The following is a 6,190-nucleotide window of genomic DNA, read 5'->3' on the forward strand; positions in this document are numbered from 1 at the left end:
AAATATTTATTTATTTATTATGTATACAATATTCTTTCTGTGTGTATGCCTGAAGGCCAGAAGAGGGGACCAGACCTCATTACAGATGGTTGTGAGCCATCATGTGGTTGCTGGAAATTGAACTAAGGACCTTTGGAAGAGCGGGCAATGCTCTTAACCGCTGAGCCATCTCTCCAGCCCTGAATTTTTTTTTTTAAAAAAGAGAAGTGATACAACATAGATTAATAGAAACAGGTTAACTTGAGTTATAAGAGCTAGAAGGGCCCCCACTGGCTGTTCTGAAAAGCCATCTTTGCATTGTTCCTGTTGCTGCTTGGCGCTGGATGCAGCGGCCTTCACCACCGGCCCGCCTCCACCTCCTCCTCAGCAGCGGACTCCGTCAGCTCTCTCGCCAGAGTCCTCGAACTTGCTGAACTTGCTCGTCCTTGCTGCAGCGGATCGCAGGCGTGCCCCACCATGTCAGACGCGGCCGTGGACACCAGCTCCGAGATCACCACCAAGGACTTGAAGGAGAAGAAGGAAGTTGTGGAGGAGGCAGAGAATGGAAGAGATGCACCTGCCAATGGCAATGCTAATGAGGAAAATGGGGAGCAGGAGGCTGACAATGAGGTACATGAAGAGGAAGAAGGTGGGGAGGAAGAGGATGGAGATGAAGATGAGGACGCTAAGGCTCCTACGGGCAAGCGGGTAGCTGAAGACGATGAGAATGATGATGCTGACACCAAGAAGCAGAAGACTGACGAGGATGACAGCAAAGGAAAAGCTAAACTAAGGCCGCCGTGATCTGTTCACCCTCCACTTCCTGTCTCAGAATTTAAACGTGGTCACCTTCAAGTAGAGGAGCAGGCCCCGCCTGCCCACAGATGATATACGCTCTTCATCAACCCACCAAAACCACAACATGAATTTGCAACAGGGGAGGAAATAAACAAAACTTCCAAGGCCCTGCTTTTTTTTTTCTTAAAAATACTTTAAAAGGAAAATTTGTTTGTATTTTTATTTACATTTTATATTTTTGTACATATTGTTAGGGGTCAGCCATTTTTGATGATGACGGGTGACCAGACCAGCCTTCAGAGCATTCTCTGTCCTACTTCTGACCTTACTTGTGGTGTGACCATGTTCATTATAATCTCAAAGGAGAAAAAAAAACCTTGTAAACAAAAACAAAAACAACAACAACAAAAAAAACCCAATCTCATTCTGAGCATTCCAGTAACTTTTTTTGTGTATGTACCTAGCTATACTATAAGTAGTTGGTTTGTATGAGATGGTTAAAAAGGCCAAAGATAAAAGGTTTCATTTTTTCTTCCTTTTTTTGTCTATGAAGTTGCTGTTTATTATATTTTTGGCTTGTTTAATGTATGTGTGAAACAATGTCCAACAATAAACCGGAATTTTATTTTGCTGAGTTGTTCTAAAAAGAAAAAAGAGCTAGAAGGGCCAAACCTAAGCTAAGGCCAAGCTTTCATAATTAATAATAAATCTCTGTTATACAGCCCACAGGAAAGCATTATTACATTTGATGACAATGTGGGGCACCAAATGATGTTTTGCTGTCAGCTTAACAGCTGCGCATGAATCTACTAATATTTTAATGATCGTCTGCAGCCTCACAGCTCCGCAGTCAGTGCCCTAACAGCCAGGCCTTCCTGTTCCACGGCCCCCCGCTTTGCTGTGGCTCCTATATGTAGGCTTAAACTAAGTCTCTATCAATCTATTTACCAACAAAAACTTGGAAGTCAGATGTGGGGATAAACACCTGCTAGACCAGAAAAGCCAAGAAACAACCAGGGTAGGGTGGAGTCTTGTGTTTACTGGCCAGCCATTGTAGCCCAAATAGTAAGACTTGCTTCAGTGGGAGACGCTGTCTCAAAGGATTAGGTGGGGATGGGGGGGGGCTGGAAAGATGGCTCAGCAGGTAAAGGCACTTGCTGGATAAGCCTGATGATTTGACTTTGATCCCCGGAGGAAAGGTGGAAGGAGAGAACCAGCTCCTGAGAGTTGGCCTCTGACCTCCACATGCACACACACCACGGTAGCCCCCAACCCCCACTAATAGATAAACAAGGTGGAGAGCAATCCAGGAAGGTACCAGGTGTCAAGTTCTGTTCCCCAGATTTACTCACACACACAGGTGCACGTATGCATAGGCCCCTTGAACATGGGCATGTGTACGTGTGCACGCACAAATTGAAAACTTATAATTAATTGGAGGCCTATGATGTACCAGGCCCTGTGCCAAACACTCCAGATTTGCTATCTCTCATTTAGATCTCATGACCATCCATTGGAGCTGGTACTGTTATTGTCCCATTGTTCTGAGTCTCAGAAAGATCTAGAACCTCTTCTGGGGGGAGGGGTGTATGACAGCAGTGAGGGTTATGCTACCTCGGTGTGCTGAGTTCATGTATTGTGTCTCTCAACTGAGTTACTCCACAGACTCAACCCCACCAACAGACAGGGGACCTGATCTTGGCTGCCCAATAGTTGAGCTGGGGTAGCATGATGGGGGGAAGGCTAGGAAACCCTTCCTATTTTGCTGAGTGCAGCTGCCCATTCCAAGGCTACTTAGCTATAAGGGAGAGACATTGCCCAAACTTGGCTACCAGGACTTCGACTCCAATCAAAGAAAGTACACGAGAAGGGGAGAAAGGAACAGAACCAATTTATTTTGGCAACCTGAGCTCTCAAAGTGTCTCTGGTCACTGTAGCTTCCTGTCACTCACAAGTTAGTCACTCGCCTTTCAGGAAGCTCCTTTGCTGCTAAAGATAGCTCCTTGACCAATTGAGCCATGCCCCCAGCTCTGTCGGTGGCCTTTTAAACAGTGTTTCTGTCACATTAATGGATTAATCGTGTGTCAGGGCACAAGTGTGGAGGTCAAGGGATGATTTCCAGGATTCAGTTCTCTTTCTCTGCCATGTGGTTCCCTGGAATTGAACTTAGTTCCTTAGGTTCAGAGGTAAGCACCTTCATCCCTTGAGCCATCTTGATGCTCCGTCAGTGAGTTTTTAAAGAGCTTATCCTGGACTCAACCAGCCTGGAGGGAAACCCTCTTAAATTTAATGCTCCTAAGAAACCATAGGCAAAGACCAAAAGGAAAAGAATTGCAAGCCCCACAGTGATTGTTCCTGGGATCGGTGTGCGCTGAGTACGGCCAGGGCCAGAGAGAAGAGGTGGAGACACAGACGTCAAGGAGGCTTTCTCTCAAAGCTGTGTGCACACAGGGTCAGCTCTTTAGTCACTGGAAGAGCTGGGGGTGAGGCTCAGTTGGTAGATGGCTTGTCTAGTGTGAAGGAGGCTCTAGGTCCTATCTCCAGGCTGCATAAACCAGGTGTGGTGGTTTATGCTTGTAATCTCAGCTCTCAAGAGATGGAGGCAGGAGGATCACAAAGAGTTCAGGGTCATCCTCCGCTACACAGCGGTGCTGAGACCGATCTAGTTCCGAAAGTCACTGACAAAGGTCAAGTCAACTGTCTCCAAGTGAGTGTTTCTGGGCCAGTGGAGAGCTTTCTATTCCAGGTGACTATTTGGGGACCTTGGCATTCTCCACACGGTGGCTCTGTCATTACCCCACACATCATGGTCATCACAGGGTCAAGGCTGGGTGTAGCCCACAAGGAGGAAGAATAGGGAGGATGTGCCAGCTGACTTCACACCTCAGCCTGAGGTTTCATGCCTTCGTGTCCACTGCTGAGAAAGAGGTACCCAGCTGGCTTTCGGTCTTTGTCACACATGAGTCATGGGGTGAGGGTAGGGCAGCCATGTAACTACAGAAGCAGGAAAGGGACACTGGTGGACAGCTAGCAAATCCCACCAAGTCGCTGGTTGCAGAGAACCTAATTTCCAGCAGATCCTATTCTAACTGATACTAAAGATCGCCGAATAAGTATCTCAGGGGCTCAGGGAAAGAAAGGTACTCACGGGTTGGAGTAACTGGGGAGGCAGAGGAGACAAGGGAATGCCGTCCAGAGGAGGAACTGCAGAGCATCCCACGGTACCAGGAAAGGGCTGGAGGACAGGGCCTGCCATCCTGTTTTGGGCTAGCTCAAGGCAGGAGGCTCACTGAAGCCCATCAAGAAGAGTGGCATGCTTGCCGGTCAGTTGCCTGGGATTTTGTGCTAATTGCACATGACCTGTGGTCTCTGCAGGCTCTAGACTAGACTACAAGGTGGGAAGCTGACTGAGGAGGGGACTCTGGGCTGCTATGGGGAAGCAATCATCTGTGCTGAGGTGAGACTTTCTGGGGTGTGGCTGTTGGGGTCTCCTCCCCACACTTCTGTAAATAATCTCTCACCCATTGTGCTGGTTGGTTTTTCTCAGCTTGACACAAGCTAGAGTCTGGGAAGAGGGAGCATCAGTTGAGAAAATGCCTCCTCCATTAGCTCGGCCTAGAAGCAAGTCTGTGGAGTCTTCTCTTGATTAGTGATTGATGTGGGGTGGGCCCAGCCCACTGTGGGCGGTGTTACCCTTGGTCAGGTTGATTGGGTTGTATAAGAAAGTGCACTGAGCAAGCCAATAAGAAGTGTTCCTCCATGGCCTCTGTTTCAGTTCTTCCTTCCAGGTTCCCAGCTTGAATTTCTGCCCTAGTTCTCAGCGATGGACCATAGATGGACCCTTTCCTCCCCATGTTGCTTTTGGCTGTGATGTTTTATCACAGCAATAGAAGGAAAACGATGACACCCATGTTCTGTGAGACCGATGAACTCATTGGTTCCCCACGCTGGACTGATGGAAGACACTTTGGTTTTTGTCACTGGCGCCTTAAGGGTGGCTTAGACATCTGTTCAAATGTTCCTGCAATAGCCTGTTACAAAATAAGCAAACAAACAAATAAACCACCCACAACCATGAGGATGTTCACAACACTATGAATGACAATAAACGATAACAGCATGAACCTGACAGGGTCTTCTGAACCCCCACTGAGCAGCAGACAACCTTGGCTCAACAAGGGTGGGTATGCTATCCCAGGCCGCGGTTTATGTTCGGGAATAAGGCAATGTTGGAGTCGCAACCCACATTTTCCTATGCTGCATTTCGCAAAAACAGAGACAGAAACTGTGGCTGAAGCAAGCAGTATGTGGACCCATTGGAAGCTGACGGCCCCTGCAAGGGCTTTATCAGCACCGTGATGGTGAGGGTAATTCTGCTGCCCGGGTACCACCCTACTCACCAGCTGAGAAGAACCGTTTTCTATTCTAAAACGTTTGCAGGAGTCAGTGTAACAGTGCCTATAAAACTGCTTCAAAGACACCGAAGTACCACATGAAACGTGGCCATTATTTTATCTCTCTGCTGAGTGTCCGTTTCAATACAGAATGGATAACAAGATGTCTGTCTCCTGGGATTGCCATAAGGATCTGCTAAGAGAAACGATTTAAAAAAAAAAATATGGAATTAAACACGGAGAAAGTGCCCTGCTGTCTATCACCGCTTGTATAGTTGGTCCCGTAAGACACCCCCACTCCCACCCCAGTCTTCTCTTCTGCAACTGGGGATCTCATACTGCCCTCCCTACCAGCCTACTGGGAGCAGTAAGGGAGATGGCAGGAGTGAGTCCTTGGCGCGGTGCCCAGCCTTGTTAGATCCGCAGGTGCGGTGACGAACGCCACCTCCCACGGATCCCTACCAACTGCACAGCTGAGCTGTACCCCTCTGCCTCTGCTCAGCGCCCACGGTCAGGCCTGGGTGCCGGTATAATTAGTTCCATCTCGGCTGCTCATAGCCTCTGACACGACTGTCACCTCCCACTCAGTTCCCCAAATCAGCTATTCCCACTGCTGAGTCGATCAGGTGAGCGTCACCAGAGGACAGCTTGCTCCTTACAACAATGTGTCGCAAGGACCCAGAGCTCTCCCCCGAACTCCGTTCACCCTTAGGCTGTGTACAGAAATAAAAGGAAAAAAAGTTTGGGTGGGGAGCAGCCTCTAGTGTCTGCTGGGAAATCACGTTCCTTCAAACCCAATAGCCTGCAGGAGAAAGGCGATCTGTCTCTTTAAGAGGCCTCCGCGGAGGGGCGGGGCCGGCCGGCGACGCTCCAGCCCGCGCCCTCCGTTAGTCCCGCCTCTTCTTTAGTGACAGACAAACAGCCCAATGGAAGCAAGAATATTAAGCTTGACGGCAAAGGGGAGCAATAGGAGCCCGGGCCTGCCTGCGCAGGGCGGGGCTGAAGGAGGGCGGGGCGGA

General features: G+C 48.8%; 1 pseudogene; it reads left to right on the plus strand.

Moving 5' to 3' along the window:
* The first annotated feature begins 435 nt into the window (after positions 1 to 435).
* Positions 436 to 709, plus strand: LOC101995002 (annotated as a pseudogene).
* The last annotated feature ends 5,481 nt before the right edge of the window (positions 710 to 6,190 follow it).

Source organism: Microtus ochrogaster, linkage group LG8 (assembly GCF_000317375.1).
Source record: "Microtus ochrogaster isolate Prairie Vole_2 linkage group LG8, MicOch1.0, whole genome shotgun sequence".
Taxonomy (NCBI): domain Eukaryota; kingdom Metazoa; phylum Chordata; class Mammalia; order Rodentia; family Cricetidae; genus Microtus; species Microtus ochrogaster.